This window comes from Aedes albopictus, chromosome 3 (assembly GCF_035046485.1).
Source record: "Aedes albopictus strain Foshan chromosome 3, AalbF5, whole genome shotgun sequence".
Classification (NCBI taxonomy): Eukaryota; Metazoa; Arthropoda; class Insecta; order Diptera; family Culicidae; genus Aedes; species Aedes albopictus.
In genome coordinates this window covers 58,901,239-58,911,185 of record NC_085138.1, presented here as the reverse complement: position 1 = coordinate 58,911,185, position 9,947 = coordinate 58,901,239, and the positions used below count along the sequence as shown (strand labels likewise).

The 9,947-nt window shown below is 48.9% G+C and overlaps 1 protein-coding gene across 1 annotated transcript in view; it reads right to left on the bottom strand.

Annotated features, from left to right (window-relative positions):
* Nucleotides 1-9,947, bottom strand: part of LOC134290206 (myb-like protein X) — a 704,426-nt gene that overhangs the window by 435,469 nt on the left and 259,010 nt on the right. The gene's annotated exons all lie outside the window — the stretch shown is intronic.

Below are 9,947 nucleotides of genomic sequence, written 5' to 3'. Positions count from 1 at the left end.
GTAAATTTGTAAACCAATCACAGGGATAAAAGTTTTTGAACATTCGAAAATAATAATAATTTGCAAAACTGCCGGATTTTCCTTGCAGATAACCTGAAATATACATCTTATGCAATTATTCTTCTTTCTATCTGGCAATTTCCAATAGATTTTTGGGTTGAAGCGATGCTTATGGAAAAATGATTTTTTTTTAAATGATGAATCATATTTTTATTTCCGAAGTTCTCCAGTGCATTTAGTGCAACTCTGCTACAAAAAAAAAAAAAAAAAAAAGACACGGACACGTTTAATGCTTCCAGTGAGCTATTTGCTCTTTGAAGGAAGCATGGCACTTAGCATGCAACGTCCAGTGGCACAGCCGAAAACTTTTCCTGACACCTGCGGAGGGAATCGAACTAACGCTCCTCAGTACGATGCGATTAAATGCTTGGTGATACTAGCCGCACGACCACGAAGCCACCAAAACATCAAGTAGATCATTCCTCTCCGGTATGACTCTGTAGCCATAGGTAGTCCTTGCGCTAATGGAGGATACACAACCATCATCTTCATTTGAAAATAATAGTAATGGCAGGCAACAACAAGTAAACAGTATTTGCTTGATTCTTCAGCAGAAATATTCACGAAGCTTATGCATTTCAGTTGATTTTTAGCTACTTTGAAAGTTGGTCCGTAAGACAGAAGTGGTGATAAAAGGCCATCTGTCATCGAGTAAGATGCCAATATATAAGGATATTCAAAAATGCCGTTCATCATTTTTCGAACATTTCAGACACCCTTTCTCCCGCTTTTTTGAATATTCAGTACATTGAGTGTCACGCTTTTAAAAACGCCCTCTCACCTAGACGATGATCGTCATATTTGCATAACCCCTAAAATGCTTAGCTTAGGCATCAACAACCATGCGTCTCCATGTATTGCACAATCTCCTTGGAAACACTTGGCAGATAATAAAATCACCAGAATATCTAAGGGGTCGTTCATAAACCACGTAGACTTTTTGGGGGGAGGGGGGGGGGGTCTGACCAAAGTCTACGCTCCATACAAATTTCAAAATTTTTGTATGGACAAAAGTCTACGAGGAGGAGGGGGGGGGTCTGAGATGGCCAAATTTTGGTCTACGTGGTTTATGAACAGCCCCTAAATAGCAAGCAATAAAAACCAGAAGTTGTCAATTTTCATAGGAAAATTGAAAGATTTTATATGGGTTTGCTTGTCCAGCTTCTTGAAGGATGTTTATGCAAACATATATTGACACCATTCACTTATAGTAACGATCAAATCACATTCAGGAATGGTCGTATGGCAGAGAAAACTCTTAGTTAATAACGGTGAAAGTGCTCAGCTGAGAAGCACGCTTTGTCCCAGCTGGGACGTTTCTCCATGAAAAACACGAAATTAACGAAGAAAAAGTAAAAATGCGGTAAACATTGAGGATCATAAGCACATTTTACACCGATTCCCCCAGCCCATTTCGTACACCATGTTCGCACAATTTCTTAGCAAAACACGACCCCTTTGACGAGAGGGCCTTAGTAGGCCCCATTATGGGGGCAGCCACATACCTACTAATCATATATAATAATGCGCTGAGTGAGTGTATTGCATTGCATTGGGCTGGGTTGGGTTGGTTCGAAGAGGTAGGATATGCAGAAATGCACTCTCCTTGCTGCTGGTGGCTGTCTGCGGTCTGGTGCGCTTGTCAAACATAATAAATTGCAAACATAATAAGATTTTCAATTTTCCTTGTATTCGCAACGCATAGTTTAGCTTAGCTAGAGAGAGAAAGACCTGCACTGCTCAGCTAAGGCACGTTTGGTCGGTGCTGCAAGTGGGTTGATATGTTGCGGTGTGGCAGGTTTCTGCGGTCATAGCGTTGTTCCTTAGCCGCGCTCTAATCTTGGGCATTTACCTCTTACAAAGTGAACTGGAGGAAAAAAATAATTGGCTTAATTTTCAGCCGTCAGCAACCGCTCTTACTGACTGCTTGGCATACCTACCATATCAACTCATCGCGCGCACTCTGGCTATGGGTACGCAATTACTGTTGCTATCAATTGTGGTGATGGTTGCTCTGCATCGCCGGGTGAGGTACGTGGGTGGCATTTATGCGATTTTTGAACTACATCTTACCAATGCGAGGAGCTACGCTTGGAATCCTACGGGTACTAAATCTGTCACGTTCTCACCGTGCATACCGCAAATCTAAACGGTTGCAAAGCAGCTTTGGAGCCTTCTCCCCAAATTGATACGATTTGAGCAAAGTGCATAAACAAGGTGGAATTGAATTTACGTTTACCGCATTCGCAAATTGATAGATCTGTACAAAAAGGTTTGCTCTCAAATTGGATTGCACAATATCCATGTTGTTTCCTGCCTGCCTGCGTGAGCTTGCGCGCGCGTTATGTGAACAAACTGCTCGAGCGTGCCAAAGAACGATTCGCGGGTGAATGGGGATATCGAACTGAGCCTTGTTTCGTTGGCACATTTTCCAGTTTCCAAGCCGCTTGACACGTGCACCTGGGAAGCATGGAAATCCTCGGGATGAAAAACAGCGCGAAAGTGCTAGTGGTGAACAATAATCAAATCTGCTGACACAGTTGATAACAATGTCGCACCCCGTTATGAACAAGGGATTTGTCTGATCCTGCTGTGCGTGTAGGCAGCGAATTTTGCGTTTTTTCAGTGGGAAAAATGAAGTTGGACCGTAAAATTGGACATCCATCATATTAATTTAATTATTACCGGTCAGACTAAAGCCTGCTGTACGTGGCAGTCGTCTCCATTCTACTCGGTTCATGGCTGTGCGTCTCCAGTTCCGGACTCTGCGAAAGGGCAAATCATCCTCCACTTGGTCAACCCACCTAACTCGCTGCAGTGTAGGTCTGAGGCCGTCTTCTACAACAAAAGTAAAAGCCAGGACTACTCTCTCCTCGTACCCACTAAACCATTCCTATGGTCGCCAAACCCTACGTTTCTCCGGAACCACCAAGAAGGTATTGCTTCAGAGAGGGGCTAGTGCACATCGCACCCTTAAGGTTAGCTGCGTAGCCTAGCAACAACGAACATCGATGACTCGCTCTGGATAGCCCATCACGGTAACATGCTGGCGCTTAGCCAGTTTCCCGAGAGCTCCTAGCCACTCCCTTTGTCCTCGAAAGGCGGGCAGAGTCAACCCCGCCCGCGCCCAACTGCTTTGCAGACATCAAGAACTGATGCCCTCGTGCAACCCGATCTGACCTGCTGAAGGCAAGGGTATCACTACCCTTCAGGCCCTATCAGCTGCACCAGAAGGTTGCTGACAGCAGGGTCTCCACCTGCCCCGACCCTTGCCGGGGACCCCTTTCCAACCGTGGGCTCGGATCCAACCCAGTAGACCGACGCCACGACAGCACCGCTACCGGGACTTCCTCTCCGCGGCCACTTAAGGGTCGATCTCGACCGCAGGGCACCGGTATGACCTACGAAGCCGACACCGAACCCCTGGCCCACCTCTTGTACTGCAAATGAACTAGCCATTCTCCGAGTCCACGCGCCACTTCCTCTGTAGCTCCCAGACGATATGGGTGATAGCCGTTGAAACGGCATTCCAGCCAAACTTATCCCTACACATCCTCTGGACCAAGTTGTCCGGGTTTATGTCCTCCCCGCATGTGGCAAGCATGCGGTCACGCATTGTGCGAAAACGCGGGCACACGAACAAAACGTGTTCCACCGTTTCCTCTAAACCATTGCACACTGGGCATTCGGGAGAATCCGCATGCCCGAAACGGTGTAGATACTGTCGGAAGCAACCATGACCTGTAAGGACCTGTGTTAGGTGGAATGTAACTTCCTCATGGCGCCTATTAATCCAACTATCTACCCTCGGTATCAACCTATGGGTCCACCTTCCTTTGGTGGAATTGTCCCACGCGCGCTGTCATTTGACCATAGAGGCCATCCTGGCAGTCCTGCGTATGCCTCTTGTGCCGCGCATTTCGAAGCACTCCATGTCCTCACTGATAAGAATGCTGATAGGCACCATACCAGTAATGACGCAGAGAGCGTCGTGTGACACGGTACGGTACGCGCTCGCAACCCGCAGGCACATAAGCCTGTAAGTACTTTCCAGCTTCCGTCGGTAGCATTTAGTACTGAGCGCGGTGCCCCACGCCGGGCCGCCATACCTAAGTATGGACGTAGCAACACTAGCCAGAAGCTTGTGCTTACTGGCGCACACCGCTGAGCTATTGGACATCATTCGGGACAGTGCCGCAATAGCTGTGGAGGCTCTTTTACAGGCATAATCGACGTGGCTACCGAAGGTAAGCTTGTCGTCGATCATCACGCCCAAGTGTTTGACAGAGCGCTTAGACATGATAGTGCACTCTCCTACACTGATCTCCGTCTGCTGCGCCGACTGCATGTTGTTAACAACCGTCACCTCTGTCTTGTGGTGAGCCAGCTCCAGTTTCCTGGACCGCATCCACGCCTCCACAACCTTGATCGAGTGGTTGGTAGTCAACTTTTCCTCCTCTATCGTTTCACCGTAGACTTCGAGCGTAATGTCGTCGGCAAATCCGACAATCACCACTCCCACTGGGTACTCTAACCTCAACACCTCGTCGTACATGACATTCCATAACACCGGACCCAGGATGGAACCTTGCGGGACTCCTGAGGTTATGTGAAAGCACTTCCGACCCACCTCCGTGTCGTAGATTAGTACAGGATTCTGAAAGTAACTTCCGAGAATCTTGTGCAGGTACTCCGGTATTCCCAGACGCAAGAGCGCATCGGCAATAGCAGACCAGGAGACCAGCTGCCTCTTCCAAGCTTCTGGGAAAACTCCCTCGTCCAGGCATTTCTGCATAGCAGACCTGAACATCTCGGGCGCCTCTGCAATAGCTACTTTTAAGGCCAGGTTCGGAACTCCGTCCGGACCTGGGGCCTTAGGGAGCGTCCATAAATTACGTCACGCTTTAAGGGGGGAGGGGGGGTTCAGCAAAGTGTGACGACCCATACAAAACTTTCAGAGGTTCCATACAAAAAGTGTGACATAGGGGTGAGGGGGGGGGTTGAAAATGATCAATTTTTGCGTGACGTAATTTATGGACGTTCCCTTACCTACGCTAAGGGACTTAGCTATCCCCGCAAGTTCCACATCGGTGACCCTCTCCTCATCGCCAACCCCAGTCCTCGGCTGTCCTACGAAAGGAGGCCAAGGACTAGGATCATGACGCGGAAAAAGTCCTCCAATGATCCCCTCCAACATCTCTGGAGATTGCTCTGTAGGAGCCATCACACCTCTCGTCTTTTCCATAACGATCCTGTAGGCGTCACCCCACGGGTTCGTATTGGCACTCTGACAGAGACCCTCAAAGCATGCCTTTTTGCTTGCTCTTATCTCGGTCTTCAGCGCGGCTTTTGCAGCGGCGAACACTACCTGCCGTTCGTTTCGCTCTTCCTCTGATCGTGCTCGCTGCATCCGCCGCCTAGCCCGTAGGCAGGCGCGGCGCAGGTCCGCAATCGCGTCGGTCCACCAGTAAGCCGGTGGCCTCCCATTTCTAGGGTGGACTCGCCTAGGCATGGTCGCATCACACGCACGTGAGAGCACCGCTACCGGCTCGTCGCCGTCTAAACCAAGTTAGTTTCGCTCACGGCGGAGCGGCTCTCTGAATACCCCATCGTCAAAGAATGATGTCTTCCACCTGCGAGGGCTTGGCCTTGGCCTAGCCGCCTCTACTCGCTGCCTGCTGTTGTTGTAGTCGATACTATATCGAACCGCCAGGTGGTCGTTGTGAGTGTAGCTATCGTCTACTCCTCAGTTCGAACTACTTGTTAAGCCAGGACTATAAAAGGTCACGACAATAATTGACTCCGCTCCGTTTCGATTATAGGCACTCTTGGTACCGACATTAGCCAAGTCGACATCTAAGATGGTCAGTTTTTCTAGCAGGATCTGACCCCGCTGGTTCGTGAAACGGCTTCCCCATTCCACGGCCCAGGCATTAAAGTCACCCGCTATTACCACCGGCCTTCGCCCTGTTAGCACGGTCGTTATGCGTTCCAGCATTTGCGTGAACTGCTCGATCGGCCACCGCGGAGGCGCATAACAGCTACAGAAGGAGACCCCGTTTACTTTGGCGACCACGAAGCCCTCGTAGGTAGTAGACACCAACTCCTGGACGGGGTATTTACCGGTCGTCCATATCGCCGCCATTTTTCTGGACCCATCCGCGACCCTGCTGCCGTTACAGGCGGCGGGGTATGGGTTCACTATGATGGGGATATCAGTCTCCCACTCAGAAACCGCCTGACAAAGCAGTTGCTGAGCCACGTCACAGTGGTTCAGGTTCAGCTGCGTTACATACACTGTGATTTGTTCACTGCGGCTTTTTTGAAGGCCGGGCACCTTGGACCACCCGTCGGATGTCTGTTGTTCACGGATTTCCCGGTACAGATCATACAGATGGGTGGACTCGTGCAGCTTTGGGCTTTATGTTTTCCAGCGCCGCATCACCTTCACAGTTTGCGTCTGTCAGGGCTTTTGCAGTCCCACGACTTGTGTCCTGGTGCCAGACACCTAAAGCACAGCTCTGGTGGCTCGTAGAATGTCAGGTGACATACGCACCAGCCCACCTTTATATTTCCTTCTTTAACGGACTTTTTAACGTCCGCCACAGGTAGCTAAACCAGAGCTATCTGTGTCTCTGTAGGCCCCTTCCGTAGCCTAACGGCTGCGGCGGCCACCTGCACATCGCACTGTTGCTGCAGTGCCGTGACGAGCTCTTCCACTTCGGAGATATCGTCAATGTCTTTGACCTTCAGAGTCGCCTCATGTGTAAGAGCCCTCACATCTACTCCATCACCAAGGACCTCTACGGCCAGCCTCTTGTAGGCGGCGCCCTTGTGGTCCTTCTCGCGCTTCAGCTCCAGGATCATTTTGCCCGTCCGAGTACGTCTAATACTGCCTTAGTTGGCTGATTCCCAGACCCTTAAGCTTGGCGTTGCTTCTCATCGCCTTCAAGACGTCGAGTCCATGGACTGTTCCGTCTTGATGACGAGCGCGTCGCCTTTCTCGCGCTTGACACGTACCCTCCTGCACCTTGGTTTGGCATCCTGTACTTCTACCGGCGGATCCGTCTTCCTCTTCTTCCGCTCAACTTAGTCCAAGGAGAGTCCTCCTCTTGGTTCGCCCTACTTCGGGCCGAGCGGTTAGCGGCGTCAGTCGTTTAGGTGTCTCGTTAGCCTCGGAGCGTGGGTTCGATTCCCACTCCAGTCGGAGAAAACTTTTCGTCAAACGGAAAACTCTTCACTGGGCCACTGGGTGTTATCCGTTGTCAAATGTTTGTAATGTTCAGTCTCTAGAGGCCGCAAGGTCGAAGACGGTGTAATTGTCTTTTACTATGTGGCTGCTGAGGCCATCGGTCGCAACCCGTTGTTCCCATCATTCCGGAACGGGCCAAGCTTTTCAGGCCCACTCTTCCCAGCTTTCCGGGAACCCTGGCTGGGGTCCGACTTTCCGGCATTGTTGCCGGCCTTCAGGGTAATTATGTACCTGGCTTTGCGGGCGCCGCCAAACAGCTCCTCACCTGACGACTGCCTCGCCCGCTTCTGCGAGTGCTTGTCCTGTTTGTCGCGAGCAGTCGCACCCACTTTCCTTGGACTACCTGCGAAGGAGAAGACCTCCGTTTGGGTAAATTTTGGCACTTTCTCCTTTGCAGATTCCGCCGCTGCAGCAGTCAGCAACGCGAGTACTGCGTGCTCCTGCTTGGCATCATCGATCGACACCTTAAGTCGAAACAAGGCCGTTTTCAGGCCCTTGCTTATATTCGACTTAGTGGACGCAAAGTCGCTGATGATGCCAAGCTGCTGCTCAGCCACCTCTATTGCGGACCGTCCTTTGGTTTCTTGGTTGACGGCCCTCAGCAGCCACGCTCCGTCCACTATCGCCACCAGCTGGCTGGCCGGGAAGTGGACAAGAGCTACCACGCTTGAGCTGCGTAAGCAGCTCCCAGCGCCTGACTCCTCACTTCTCCTTGTCGGAGACCTCATCAACCCGCTTCTTGCGAAGGAGTTGTTGATCGCACCACCACTTCCACCTTGAGTTTGGTTTTTTAGATGTTTATTCATGATTTCATCCCACGAGTAACACGGGAAATAAGGTCCACCACGCCAGAGCCCTGCATTAACGCGGTAAAGGACTGCTTACTGAGGGGGGTGCCCAGGTTTTTGTGCCGGAGCACGGTTTCAAAATCAGCACTTGACTATGCTTGAACAATTTTACTTGTTGATAAAAGTTCATGACTTTTGTTTTTATTTTGTGGACTAGTGTTACGGGTCGAGTTTAGGGAGATTTTTAAGAAAAGTTGTCCATGAGTGATTAAATAGTGCAGGGTAGTTTATTTAAGATTGCAAAAAATACTGGATGTCCGAATCATGATCAAAAGAATTCGGAGTAGTTTTTAACACTCTAACTACCGGCCAATATGATCATCAGAAATATTTCCTTCTTTTAATCATATGCTATTCTTTCTAGTTTTACCATTTAGAGAAACTGCCAAAATTGTATCCTTCTTTGAGGTAGTGATTGTTCTTTCGAATTATACTGATGCGAAGAACAGGGGCATAACTTCGTCGTTCATATTTTTTCGGTCATACGGCATTCGGCCAGATGACCCGGAACCATGTCATTGGAAAATATTAATGCACCCAAACCTTTTTTAACGTCCACTATTGGCTTAGCGAAAACAAATTCTACTGCCAAAATAATGATCAAACTACACATTTTTATATTTTTGTATACTTCTCCTAATCACGAAGATTCTTTAAAAAATATGAAACTGTTGAGTTTGCTCATTGTTTTAGCGGTAGAATTTTGTGTTGCTTAGCCAAGCATGGACGTAAAAAAAGGACGAGATGTACACTGGAACCTCTTTTTATGACATTGACTGGACATACAAAGAGGGAGTTTTGTGCATAAACTAGGTTATGTCAGGGCAAGGGTCAAGGCGTTAATGAAGAAATCTAGTTGCGAGTACAGGTTTTGCTCCTAGGCTTTGAGAGGTGGCCAAGGTGGTTTCCAGTAAGTTTCTAGAAAGCCCAAAAAAGGGAGTTCTAAGGGGCATTCGGGCGTTTCAGGGGATTTCAGGAGCCCTTCAAGAGCATTGCTTCAGGTTTCGTAGGCGTTTCAATGAGATCACGGGGATTTCAGGGGCATTCCAAAGTATTAAGAGGGTTTCAAGGACGTTCCTAGGGCTTTTAATGCGATTCAGCGGAGTTTCAAGAGCTTTTACAAGGTATTACAAGGGATTTAAGGGGTGTTCAAGGCATTTCAGTGTGGTTCAAGGGCTTTCAGGAATGTTTTAAGGGCGTTTCTAGGTGTTTTAAAAGAGCATTTGTTGGCATTTCAGGAGCATTTCAAAGGGGTTTGCAGGGGCGTTCCAGAAGGTTTCTGGAACCCATTAAAAGCTCAACAAGGGGTTTCAGGGGCATTTCAAATTTGCTATGATGATTTCAAGAGCGTCTGAAGAAGATTACGGAAGTTTCAGAGGCGTTTCGCATTTCAATTCGGGGTCATACCCGGGGGAGGGGTGGGTGGTTGAAGTTTCAGAAACACCCTTAAAAGGGGTTTCATTGCCATTTAAATGGGGTTATGAAGGGGTTTCAAGGGTTTTTGTGAAGAGGTCTCTAAAAATTCTCTGAAACTTCCTGAAATAACTCTGAGTCTCCTCAAATTCCCCATAAACATCTGTGTACTGCTTCTGAAACACGCCGAAAATCGTCTGAAACTTCCTGAAATGCCTCCGAAGTCTCCCTAAAACCCCGTCGGTCCCCATGTAACGCAACTGAGACTTCCCGCAACCTTTATGACTCCGTTATGACTCTGAAATTCGCCGAAAATGTTCTGAAACGTCCTGAAATGCCTCTGAAATCCCCCTAAAACCCCCTCGAACCCTATG